Genomic DNA, 13,963 nt, shown 5'->3' on the forward strand with positions numbered 1-13,963 from the left:
ATATGACCAGTGGGTCGACACTTCCATATAAAAAGCCTGACCCCCAAGCCAGTCACTAAAAACACGACTCTATCGCTTTTAAAATAAAGTCTATATTTGAATAACCGCAAGGCTTCAAGTTTGAGATGCGAATCATTACCAACATACAGAATCTTAACATTTTGTTATCTATGATTTTGTGATTACTGAAGGTTGGCAGCTTTGCAATGACTTTTTCACTTTTTGAAGTTGTTTGAAAATTGTATAAAACAAACATCTGAAAAAATTGATTTTTGCTTGAATATCAAGTGAATTGGCTATTAAATTTGTGCTTTTATGTTAAGTTTTGTTGCGTGTCACCGATTTCGTGAGTTTAATTACATTTTCACCGACTCCTTGAAAAGTGATACCTACTTATTATTTTCGTCTGAAAATATTTCAACTAACATGGAAAGCCGCATCTGCAAGAAGTGTACGATTTGTGGAGTACGTAGACTCCCCAAATCGAGCATATTTCTTGCAAAATTTCCTCTTGACCCTGATCGGTAAGTCTTACAACTTTTGTACTCTTGCATCATAATATGACAATTGATGTTGATGGTGTGATTCGGCACTAAGGGTTTTGGCACTCATTGTGTTACTTGTATCAGTACGTATTTAAATCAGCAAAGTCTAATTAGTAATCCATCCAATTATATATTATAATATAAAACTTGTAACTTGTACCTCTTATGCTACTTTATATAGATTATAGAGGAAAGATTTTATTCCTTTCGACAAATAAGGCTCTACTAAAACTATTGGATCCATTCCAAAACTTCTTCCAGCATAAGAATGCTATATTATCCAACAGTAACATAGGCTACTGTTTTGAATCCTGTAAGAACTAAGTCTGATGACTGCTTTGAATGACTACAAACAAATTATTATAAATCTTTCAGATGTCGATTATGGGTGAAAGCATCGGGCATTGAAGATTTAGTTTATGTGCCAATTGAAAAGTTGCATCAGCTCAAGTTTATATGTGGTGCCCACTTTACCCGTCAATGCTTTAATGCAAAAGGGAACCGGTTGTTAGCCAGTGCAGTGCCAACTGAAGGTCTCATGAGAACCCCTTTATCTGATGACCTTTTTACTGAGTTTCCTTTGCATATTAAATCATATTATGATAAAATTAATCCTGCTGGAAAACATACAGGTAAGTGACCATTGTATTTTTTTTTATTTTTAGGATTCCGTACCCAAGGGGTAAAAACGGGACCCTATTACTAAGACTTCGTTGTCTGTCCGTCAGTCTATCTCTCTGTCTCCAGGCTGTATCTCAAGAACCGCTATAGCTAGACTTCTGAAATTTTCACAGATTGTATATCTGTTGCTGCTGTAACAACAAATCCTAAAAACAAAATAAAATTAATATAACGATGGAGAGCCATGCTTCGGCACGAATGGGCCGGCTCGACCGGAGAAATACCACGTTCTCACAGAAAACCGGCATGAAACAGCTCTTGCGCTGTGTTTCGTCGAGTGAGTGAGTTTACCGGAGGCCCAATTCCCATCCCTATCCTCCCCTATTCCCTTCCCTTCCCATCCCTACTCTTCCCTAAGGCCGGGAACGCACCTGCAGCTTTTCTGATGCTGCGAGTGTCCATGGGCGATGGAAGTTGATTTCCATCAGGTGACCCGTTTGCTCGTTTGCCCCCTTATTTCATAAAAAAAAATATGTAAGAGGAGCTCCCATACAACAGACATGATTTGGCCTATTTTGCTCTATAACAGTACGGAACCCTTGGTGCGTGAGCTCAACTCGCACTTGATGGATTATTATGTATGAAGTCAGTCAACCTAGGCAGATGTTAGAAAAACTTTTCTACTTTTGATTTTTTCTAATTTCTAGTAGGATAGTAAACATCTTAAACCTTATGCATTTTTTCCAGATAAACTTATGTCTACTACCGAAAAGATAAACATGAATATGGCAATTGAAGCAAGCACTGAAATAAATGAGACAGAGGCACATATTTATCAAGGTAGACATTTCTTTTTTTAGTGTTCCGCACCCAAAGGGTAAAAACGTGACCCTATTACTACTGAGACTTCGATGTCTGTCTGTCTCTCCAGGCTGTATCTCAATAACCGCTTTAGCTAAACTTCTGAAATTTTCACAGATTATGTTTTTCTTTAATTGCCGCTATAACAACAAATACTAAAAAATATAAAATAAAATAAATATTTAACGGGGGCGCCCATACAACAAACGTGTTTTTTTTTTGCCTTTCTTGCTCGAAATCAGTAATGGTAACATGTAGACACTTGAAATTTTCACAAAATCTTCAATTATATGTGTTCTTTAACAATTAATAATACAGTAAAAATAAAATAAATATTTAAGGGGGACTTCCATACAAAAAAAAACAATTTTTGGCCTATTTTTGATCTATGACGCGACGGTACGGAACCCTTCGTGCGCGAGTCCGACTCGCACTTGGCTAAATTTATTTTTCTGTTTTATGGAGTAGCTGTGGAAATTATCATAAAGTTAAGTAAAAATGATTTTAATTTTCAGGTGGACCAGTGCTTACTAATGTCCATAAAACATATGGTACTGATAATTTTGTACCAATACCTTCAACCTCGAAAACTCCTACACACTTGACATATAAAAGAAAAAAAGGAGGTAAGAAATACTACTATTTATACTTCATTGCAGCCCGTTCACCGTCAATGATAAAACATTGTCGTTTTTTTCGAATGCTTCTTTGCTGCTGCTGGTTTGTTTTTGTGTTTCCTTGCAATGTAACATTAAAATTTAAAAAAGAAAGTATGTGGCACCTCAGTATTGTTCAGATGTGCAGCACTTGGCGGTGAATGGGTTAACACCCACTCAAGGTAAAATTCTGTTTTTTGTTGCCCCACACTTTAATAATATAAGAAAATGTGTGAGAAAAGTACCTGTGGAATGGTCTGTCTGTTTTGCTAGGTACAGCAAGGGAATTTTTAATCCCTATCCTTATCCGCTATCCTTATGGATTTGACCTCGACGAGGTGTAAAATAATAAAACACCGAATGACATTATAATATAATGCTGGCGACGCCTGCAACAGTCATGAGCCGGACCCAGGGAACCAAAAAGAAAAAGATGCACAAACAGAAAAATTAAATTATATTCTTACCTACTGGGTGTGACTCATAATGCTTAAACAATAAGCAATTATGTACCTAATTAATAAAAAGTAACAGAAATACCACAACAATATTAGTTCTTCTAACAAAAGTTGTTGGAAGAGTTATATTTTGTGGAACAGAAAAATGATTTATAGAAGAATTAACAAACATATTCCTATATTAACCTTTAACCTATAATTTCAGTAGAAATGTATCCTACGGCGAACGATGAAATTTCGGTTCAGAACATTGTATCACCAAAAAAATGCAAGACTGGTAAGTTTTGAATCTTTTGTTAAAAAAAACATATAACTGTTATTATAAAAATTATAACTATAATGATTTTGTTTGAAAATTCATATATATTCCAGGAACCACAATGCAGATGGGGGGTGAAGAAATTCTGGTGCAAGGCTATAAAACATCAAGGAAAAGTCGAACAAATGGTATGTATCAAATTAAAATTAACATTCTTATTACTCACAGGACAAACCTCTTTTTCATTAGAAAATCTAGGGGAAAGGAAAATGCATTGTCCATCCATACTAATATTGTAAATGTGAAAGTGTGTCTGTCTGTCTGTTACCTCTTCACGCTCAAACCGCTGAACCGATTTTGCTTTTTGGCATGAATATACTCTGAGTCCCGAGAAAGGACATATTATAGTTTTTATCCCGGAAAAATGTACGGTTCCCGCGCGATAATCTAATTTTGGCGCAACGGAGAGCGCAACGGGCGTCATCTACAGTTTCATGTACTTGATCTGTGAATGTGTATTTTTTGTTACAGATGAAATAACTTTAACAAAAAGAGAAAGGAGAATATTAAAACGTCTACAAGAATCAAAAATCACGATAAGGAGAATGGCAAAGTCCTTATTAAATTTGGATAAATTAGACTCTGATATCCTTAAATCGATTGTGGAAAATGCAGTCAAAAATTACAAAAAAGCCCCACACGGAAAACGATGGCAACCGCAAAACAAAACCTACGCTCTGTCTATTTTTAAGCGTTCTCCTAAAGCATACCGGTATTTGCAAAAAATGTTACCACTCCCAAGCACACGATCACTTCAAAGGCTTTTAAAAGAAATCCCTATGGAACCTGGCATTCATTCTAAGATTATACAGATATTAAAAGAAAAATCTGTAGAAATGGAAGATGACGAAAAATACTGTGTTTTATTGTTTGATGAGATTGCCTTGAAGAAACGACTGATCTATAATGAATCACTAGATAAGGTTGAAGGATTTGTTGACCTGGGAAATGGTGAAAGTATGGGCAGAAACAACAAAATTGCAGGACATGCCTTGGTATTCATGATACAAGGCCTGAAACAGAAATTTAAACAACCGGTAGCGCATTATTTTGTTGAAGGAACAATAGAAAGTGAAAAGTTAGCAGTATTGATAAAAAATATTGTGAGAGCCATACAAGAGGCTGGATTCAATGTTCTTTCGACTGTTTGTGACCAAGGCCCCACTAATATTGGTGCTATTAATTTATTAAGAAAATTTAATGGCCTGAGTACTGAAGCCAACTATTTTCTTATTGATGAACAAAAAGTATTCATAATTTTTGATATTCCACATCTATTTAAATCGATAAGGAACAATTTTTTCCAAGCTGGTATTATGGAGTACAAAGGGAAAAGGGCGAAATGGTGCCATTTGCAAGAAGCAGAAGAGAGGAATAGGAATTTTTTGAATTTCAAGAAAATTACATCAACAGTTGTGAACCCTACATATAAAACTAAAATGCGTGTTAAATTTGCAGCTCAAGCATTAAGCAACACGATGGCCGCGGTTTTGAAGATGATGGCATGGAGCGACCCACGTTCAGAAGAGATCAACGATACTGCCTACATTGTTGAAGAAATGGACAAACTTTTTGATTGCACAAATGGACCAAAATCGCCAGAAGATGTAAAAAAAGGGATCAGGGAAAATGTTTCAAAAAAAACAAAACACGAGGAATCTTGGAATTATTATTTAAAGTATATTCATACAATTAAATTTCTAAAGTCAGACTCTCAAATACGTTTGAGAAATGTGCGTTGCATCCAGGGTTTAGAAACTTCTTTAAAGTCATTAAAAGATATTTGGAATTTTTTACACAGAAAAGCTAGTTTCAAGTATTTAAATTTACGCCAACTTAACCAAGATTCCTTGGAAAATTTGTTTGGGAATATTAGACAGCACAGCATAACAAACAGAAATCCAACATGCAGTCATTTTAATGCTGCTTTAAAATCCAGTGTGATTTCTGGATTAACAGGGCCGCATAGTCGTGGCTCAAATTGTGAAATTGACTATAACAAACTGTTTATATCTCATGCAGAATTAACTAAAAAATCTGAGTCTGAATTAATGCTTGAAGCTACGTGTCTGAATGAGAATTCTGATAAAGAAGAGGCAGATGTTTGTTATCCTATGCTGTCGCTGCCCGAAGAACCCGAGATTGAACATGTCGAAATTTCTTTTTGCAATTTTGAGGAACAACCAATTGTATATGTTAGTGGATACTTAGCTGCAAGAGTTCTTAAAAAATTTGATTGTGAAAGTTGCAAATATTTCCTTAAAGAAGAAAATCCAGATCTAAATGAGCCATTATACAAATTTATATCATTAAAAGAATGGTGGCAAGATAAAATTTCTCTTACTTATCCAAAAAAAGAACTTTGTATTTTAGTGAGTGAAGCAAAAAATGTTTATGAAAGTACAATTTTGCCTGAGCTACATCAGCTTCATATTGCCCAATATTGTACCTTGCAATTAAGTGTCCACTGCAATATGGAATGGTTTAAGTGCAGTGTTCACTCTAACTCTGTTCATGAATATTTATTGACATTTTTGAGCAAATTATTTATAAGAAAATCTTGTAAAATATTTAATACTGAGTTCTCAAAATCCGAAATTGATGTCGCGGACAAAATTAAAAGAGCTCAACAACAAAATAAAGACCACTAAATTTGTATCTTGTGTATTTTTTAAATATGTTACACGGGTATATTATATTAAATATTTAAACATGGATTTTTGATTTTTTTGTTTGATTATCCATGTTTAAGTATTTTCTTTCTGTGTAACATTCACTTTTACCCAGAAACAAAACCCCGAGGCCCTACCTACCCCTAGGATATTATCAATAGAAAGGCCCAACACTAGTATCGATATTCGATAATAAATCATAATTACTAGTCCACATCACTAGAACTGTCAAATTATGATCTGTCTGAAGGTTGGCAGTACTGTTTGTCGGTGATCAGAAATCTCTAGGTTGGTACTAGTTTGCAGTCTAACTGTCGATGTGTGCGTGAGCTCAACTGTTTCTATGGTAGTGCGGTCTCTTAAAACGTAGTGATTATATTCTCTTTGTATATGACAACAGACATTTTACATTTGACAAATCACAAATGACAATTGACATTGACAAGACAGTAGTAAAATGACATTGACAAATCCTCCTTTTTTTGTTGCCTTTTGGCACTGACACCGGGGGTGTACTTTGCCACATACAGTCTGTCAAAAAAGTAATGAAATTAAAAAGTGGCAACATCGTAGTGTCATCCCTTTCAAATCAATCTAAGAAAAAAGGGATGACACTATGATGTTGCCACTTTTTAATTTCATCACTTTTTTGACAGACTGTTTAAAAGTCTTCTTATGCCGCGGCCGCATATGCGTAGTTCTTCGCGCTAAAACCGATACTATTGGACCACAGATTTGGACGATCTGCGTGTATAGGCCAATCTACGAATAATAAAAACTAAGGAATCGTAACTCCCATACTATTACCGTTTTAAATTTGGTTCCTTTTGATATGTCATTGTAACGTCAGCCAAGTACCGCTCAAGGTCACCTAAATATTGCAATTATTGTATTGAATGTGTACCTATGTGTACCTATGTGTACCTATTTGATGTGTACCTAAGGTACACTTTTTTGACAAGTATTGTGATTTGTGAAGCATGTTTTTTGATGGAGTTACTTTTCCTTAGCTTTTATTATTCGTAGAGTCCAATAGTATCGTCTCATAGTCATAGCACGAAGGTTCGGACGATAGACGCAGGTGCGGCCGGGCCGTTATAATATACAGCGTGTAACAAAAACTAGTGATAATACTTTAGGGTGTGTTCCTTGTAGAGAGTTCACTGTGAAAGTAGCAGCTCTGAAAGACGAACATTTTTTTTCACTTTTGTATGGGCAAGGGCCCGAGCGTCACGAGTTTCCCCATACAAAAGTGAAAAAAATTTTTGGTCTTTCAGCGCTGCTACTTTCACAGTGAACTCTCTACAAGGAACACGTACACACCCTAAAGTAATATCACTTGTTTTTGTTACACCCTGTATTAACAATATTTTTTATCGTTTTACTCAAAGACCTTTAAACCTATAAGTCTGTCAAAAAATTAAGAAATCAAGAGAAATTAAAAAGTGACATTATTGTAGTGTCATCCCTTTTTTAGGGTTCCGTACCCAAAAGGTGAAAACGGTACTCTATTCATGAGACTCCGATGTCTGTCTGTCCGTCTGTCTGTCTCCAGGCTATATCTCAAGAACCGCTATAGCTAGAGCTCTGAAATTTTCTCTTTTTCAGTCTCTGTGCTTTTCATCAAATTATCCGCCTATGCCAGGGATTGACGCTTATTTACGAAAAATATTATTTGATGGCACGTCTATGACAATATACCTATATAATTATATACGTGGGAGAGCCATGCTTCGGCACGAATGGGCCGGCTCGACCGGATAAATACCACGTTCTCACAGAAAACCGGCGTGAAACAGCGCTTGCGCTGTGTTTCGCCAAGTGAGTGAGTTTACCGGAGGCCCAATCCCCTAACCCCTACCCTATTCCCTTCCCTATCCTCAACTATTCCCTTATAAAATAGTGGCATTTGATTCTTTTGGAAGTAGGTATAAGCATGGGCGTACTCAGGATTGTAGTTAGGGGGGGAGGGGGGGGGGGGGGGGGGGTCAGTATACCTGTTTCGAGAAAATGATCGGTCTGGTATATTGAAACAAAAAATCATGAAAATTGACTTTTATTAATCTGACTGAAAAGATACTTTGTTTCCAACACTTCAATTTGCGCAGAGTAGGTAACACGTTTCTAATTCCCACTTGCCAGGAAAAACGTTAATAATTTATCTTCTGGGGGGGTGGCAACTGCAAATAGAGTGGATAGGACCTATACCTACAGCCCTAAGGAATCCATATAATATGACTTCCTAACATACCGTACTTAAGTCTAATATAATATTACGAATTACTATCACTAAAGATGTTTGTAGGCAACTTGTAGGTAATTAATAATTATTAATTTGGAATGGCAGGACGGATGGTTTCCTCAGATAGTAGTAGGGGGTAACACTGGGCCAGAGGGTGAAAAGGGCGTTGAGAAAGGTGCGCCTACCGAGCAGCGAGTGGTGACCTAAATACACCAATTTGTGTCAGCGGTTATTAAATAACAGGCTTCTACGGTGTTTTACTATTTTGTAGCGATTTACACTTTTATTTCATATTCTGATGCAGTCCAGCAAATATATCAGATTGATAATATCTTACATATTTACTGGACTGAACAAATCATAAAGTCCTCGAAGCTATTCCGTTTTTTTCTGTTATTCATTGTCATATTTTATATAAGTATTATTAATTTATTATTATGTGATGTCATATATGATGTCATCAAGGTTTCACTAAAAACTAGCAAACCGGCTAGCACATGAGCTCAGAGCGGCGCGGCGGTGGGCGACCTCTAAAATATGTAAACGATTCTAATCCTCTCGGTTTGCATCAAATATACAAACAAGGTACTCGAAAAAGTAAAGGCGGTCATTACAAAAAAGGTGAAAAATTGTTTCTCTAATAGGGATTAGGGCTTGAAACTTGGCTAAAAATTGAGCCTCTCATCGGCATCATGAAAACTGCTCCACCTAGAATCAGTTACTTATATATTGATATCCCTATCAAATATTGATTTTTAATAATTTTATAGATTAAGTTAAACTTTTTCTGGGCTGAATGTCTGATTTAAAAAAATCTTATACTTTAGATTTCTGATTTCTCCATCATATTGTCGTAAAATATGAGTCTCGACTCTCGATAGTAACTGTAAACTATTATTATTACAAACAGCATAATACATTATGCATATCACTTTACACCAACTTTTGTTGTATTATTCGTTACAGAATACGACACAATTTCATTGAAGATCGACTTTCAACCACAATAAATCGATACATATCGTATTGTACCAACAGTATTTGAATCAAGTGAATCAATTATTAATTTTGCACGGTATTCTCTCTTACTACTCTACTACTCCTCATTGAGATAATATTATAATTTATAAACCTAGTACCGAGAAATTAATTCATGAGCAGATGGTGAACCTTCGTAATTTGGTGGAGTTGTCAAGCATACAGTAACCCGTAATTTAACCGGTTTACGAAAATGTGTTTTCTATGTTGTTGTATGGAGGAGATTCCGCTTGTCCTTGCATCGCAAAAATCAAGTATTGTGCTTTTGCCAATCGGAAACGCGAATCAAGTCAAACTGGATACATTAAGTACGAAAAAAATGCGGGCACAAGAGCCTCGCGGTAAAAACTAAAAAGTAGAGAAACGGCCGAACCGCCAATCGTAACATACTCGGCCCAGTTACTCGCGGCGTGACGACGCGACTCGCTGTGTGCTGTGCTCTCTATCGGTGCTTGTTTCTTTTTGTTTACGTGTGAGAAAAACGTAAATAAAACATTTAAAGTGAAGTGAAGTGGTTTTCTTCAGTCAAAAAAGCCAGCGACTAGAAATATTTGTTTTGTAGGTATCATTGAATTTTTAATTTTGGGCAGGTGTACGTAAATATGCAAATTTTGCAAAATATTATGTTTACCAAAATATAGTGAAATAGACAAACAGGTAAATGCATAAAACTCGAAGTACGAAAGCGTTTGGAGATATTTTAGAACTCTACATTTCGTTTTAAATCAATTTTCCTCACTTTTCAATCTTAATAAGGAAATGTGTTAATTTTCTTTCTACCTGAGTTGCGGCCGCAAATACAATTAACAAAGCTGTTAACAGTTTGTAATCTGAAAATGTTGCACACAAATAACTTCAAATGTATTTAAATATTATATTAACGGAGATAATATCCACGTGACGGACTAATGAAAATTAAAAAATATATATTTTTCTTAATATTTAATTTAATTAAGTTTTTGACATAAGTTCCTTACTTACGCTGTCAAACTTATCATTAAATTAAATTTAAAGAATCATAATAATATATTATGTCTCTGAGTGCGGCAGTTTGATGTAGAGAAGTAGAGTGGAATATAACGTTAAAGGAATACAAATTAGGCACGTTAGACATTTGGAGGATGTTTGGGGGGCAATATTTGGCTGGATTTCACCAACCGGCCGTTAATGGCCGCTAGGAACTTTAGCGACAGGAGGCGGTTGGTGAAAACGGGCATTACTTATTTTAAGAGACGTTTTAGGTCTTAAAATATTTTTTTAAAATGTAGGAAAAATAGGTTATATTTTGGCAAACTCCTTTGTGCACGTCTCACATGGCCAACAGAATAATTATTAACAAGCTATTGAAGGTCGCTGTTTTAAGGGTTTCGCGTACCCAAAGGGTAAAAATGGGACCCTATTACTAAGACTTCGTTGTCTGTCGGCTGTCCGTCTGTCCGTCCGTCCGTCTGTGTGTCTCCAGGCTGTATTTCAAGAACATAGCTAGACTAGCTAGACTTCTGAAATTTTCACAGATTGTGTATATCTGTTGCCGCTATAACAAGAAATACTGAAATCATATTAAAATTAATATCTAAGGGCTCCCATACAACTGGCCTAATTTTACTCTATACCGGTACGGAGCCCTTCGTGCGTGAGTCCGACTCGCATTTGACCGATTTTTTATAGTCAATGTCTAAAAATGTAAGGAAGTTATATAATATACAAAGTAACCTTTAATAGTATCAATAAAAGTCTTGATTATAATGAGCTACTTCGTTTTGAATATAATGCTAAAGGAGAAATCGTATAAAGTATCAGCTTACTCACATAAGCTTGTTACAAAACTCCACCTATCAGATAGTTGATTCAAACCTTTTAAGATTCTTATTAGAATGAAACTTGATCCATCGATTCTAGGAAAATCTTTGTAGGGCTCAACTTGATGGAACAGCTTAGGAAACGTGGATAAAGTTTATTTATTTCAGTTTTATGTATTAAGGTACTTAGTAGATAAATAGGTTTAGGCTTTGAAAAGAATAGCTAACTTTCCGGCTTTTCCTCAAAGGAAAAATAGATACTCGCCACACTCAATAGTGAATTGGCGACTAACGATTGCTGCTGCTGAACTCGGCTTTTTTAACAAAAGAAACTAACTTCTCGTTAAAAAGAGGAGGAATTAAAATAACGAATTTTTAAAATTGGAAAAGAAGTATGACCATCATAATATAAAATCATAATATTTAATAACCGTTGTAGAAATATTTTAGTTAGGGAGGTTTGCAACTTGCAAGTGTGTTCTTGACTCCTCGATTAAGTTCATTATACTAAGGGCCTCTTTCACCACTTTCTTATAAAGTGCCGAATAGGCTATTCACAACTTTTTTGACAGATTCTCCATACTTGATCTGTCAAGTTAATTGGTGGATAGCCTATTCGTCACTTATCAGAAAGTGGTGAAACATGCCCTAACTCTTTTTATGAGGCTGTGTTCAAATATTATAAGACCGAAATGACGGGATTAGGAAAATGTAGTACGTGCTCTAAAGTAAATAAATTATAAAATAAAATAACCGTAGTCAAATGGCAAAAAACGGAACCCTTATAGATTCGTCATGTCTGTCTGTCCGTCTGTCTGTCAGTCCGTATGTCACAGCTACTTTTCTCCGAAACTATAAGAGCCATACTATTGAAACTTGGTAAGTAGATGTAGTCTGTGAACCGCATTAAGATTTTGATACAAAAATGGGAAAAATAAAAAAATTTAGGGGTCGCCATAGGTACAATATATTTTATGATGTACATTACTATAAAAAGTACCAACGAAAATTGGTTTAAACGAGATTTAGCGAGTATAAGTTTTTTATACGTCATAAATGGTAAACCTTAAATTAACTTTCGTTAAATCAACTGAAATATAAAAATAAATCAAAAACCTTTTAATTTCATAAAAATAAACCTTATTGCTGCTGCGGAACCCTGGGCGAGTCCCACTCGCACTTGGCCGGTTTTTAAATTTGTTTAAAGGTAGATTTTGAACATTTGAATTTCAACATTGAATGCGTGGGAGAGCCATGCTTCGGCACGAATGGGCCGGCGGGAGAACTACCACGTTCTCACAGAAAACCGGCGTGAAACAGCGCTTGCGCTGTTTCGCCGAGTGAGTGAGTTTAACGGAGGCCCAATCCCCTCCCCTATTCCCTTCCCTACCCTTTTCCCTTCCCTACCCATCCCTACCCTCCCCTATTACCCTATTCCCTCTTAAAAGGCCGGCAACGCACCTGCAGCTCTTCTGATGCTGCAAGTGTCCATGGGCGACGAAAGTTGCTTTCCATCAGGTCACCCGTTTGCTCGTTTGCCCCCTTATTTCATAAAAAGAAAAACATTTTCTGGGATTTTATTGTATATGTGTATATTCAACGTTATACAAGGTATATTATATTATATTACAGGTTTGCCGTGTAGGTAACACGGCAAACCTGTAATATAATATACGGAGTAGTGCTTATAAAAGCTGTAACGTCTAAAGTCTTGGCTAACTTCTGTCGTCTACACTCTACAGGATGTGCGCATCGCTTAATGAAAACTTAGACGCCTCTTTAGCCTGACATCTCACAAGATAATGCTTCGTCGGCACAATGTTGACTCATATGTTTATGAGATGCACACAGCACAAGACAACTTTGCAGTTCCTCGTCATTCTGATAAGTTCGCGATACACTCTTAATGAGTTATTGCGTGTGGGTTATCGTAACACCCACGACGACGCGTACGATATAGCTTAAACTACTGACAGACGTGCGAGTAAGTACGCGGACTTATGGCTCGACGATCTTAATCGCCTGTGTGTCACCTAAAAACCGCGTACTTTAAGTTCGCCGTCTTGGAATTTTACTCGTAGCTCGTCTCGGCTCGTACGACTGGCAAGACTGCGAGCCGCGAGCCTGGGGACATGGTAATCCAGATGTGAGCCATTCACGCGTGTCAACGACGTCGAGCCGAGTAAGTTCGTGAACTTAAAACCCGCGTGCTTAAAATTCGTGCGTCTATCACCGACGCGAGCCGAGTAAAGTTCGCGAACTTAAAACCCGCGTGCTTTAAGGTCATACGTCTATCAGGCACTTTAGACATAGACACTCAGCTTCGTTTGCAAGAACAATGTTATCCGAGTGTAGATATAGCGACTCTACGATACAGCATTTATCGATCATACGCTGAACAAGCAATATGGTATGCAAGGATAAAAGATTACCTTTTTAGTATTTATGATGCAGAATATTTATAAAATACATATTGGAAGTGATTAACTTCTTTGTGATATTAATGCTGTTTGTGAAGTACCGACTTGATTCGATTCAAGGAGTATGTGGACTTGTAGAGCAGCAGGATTCAAGGACGGCACTATTGTTCAAATCGTTGTCCAACCAAATAATAGAACATTTAAACTGTTACTTCAAACGTGTAGAGACTAATGTATACGCCTTTTGAATTTGGATGACTCTACATTTCCATTGCGGTGCCAAAAATTTTAGATAGTATAATGGCTCATGCAAAAAGTACTAACTGCCTGGT

The 13,963-nt window shown here is 36.4% G+C and overlaps 1 protein-coding gene across 3 annotated transcripts in view; it reads left to right on the forward strand.

Moving 5' to 3' along the window:
* The first annotated feature begins 9,799 nt into the window (after positions 1 to 9,799).
* LOC121728799 overlaps positions 9,800 to 13,963 on the forward strand; it is a 29,385-nt gene continuing 25,221 nt past the window's right edge. For 2 of the 3 annotated variants that reach the window (XM_042117091.1, XM_042117095.1), the window contains exon 1: positions 9,800 to 9,970. The gene's annotated coding sequence lies outside the window, so the exon portion shown is untranslated. Of the gene's footprint in view, positions 9,975 to 13,963 lie in introns of all 3 variants that reach the window. The other variant, XM_042117093.1, reaches the window with a different exon arrangement.

The sequence above is a fragment of the Aricia agestis genome, chromosome 7, assembly GCF_905147365.1.
Source record: "Aricia agestis chromosome 7, ilAriAges1.1, whole genome shotgun sequence".
NCBI lineage: Eukaryota > Metazoa > Arthropoda > Insecta > Lepidoptera > Lycaenidae > Aricia > Aricia agestis.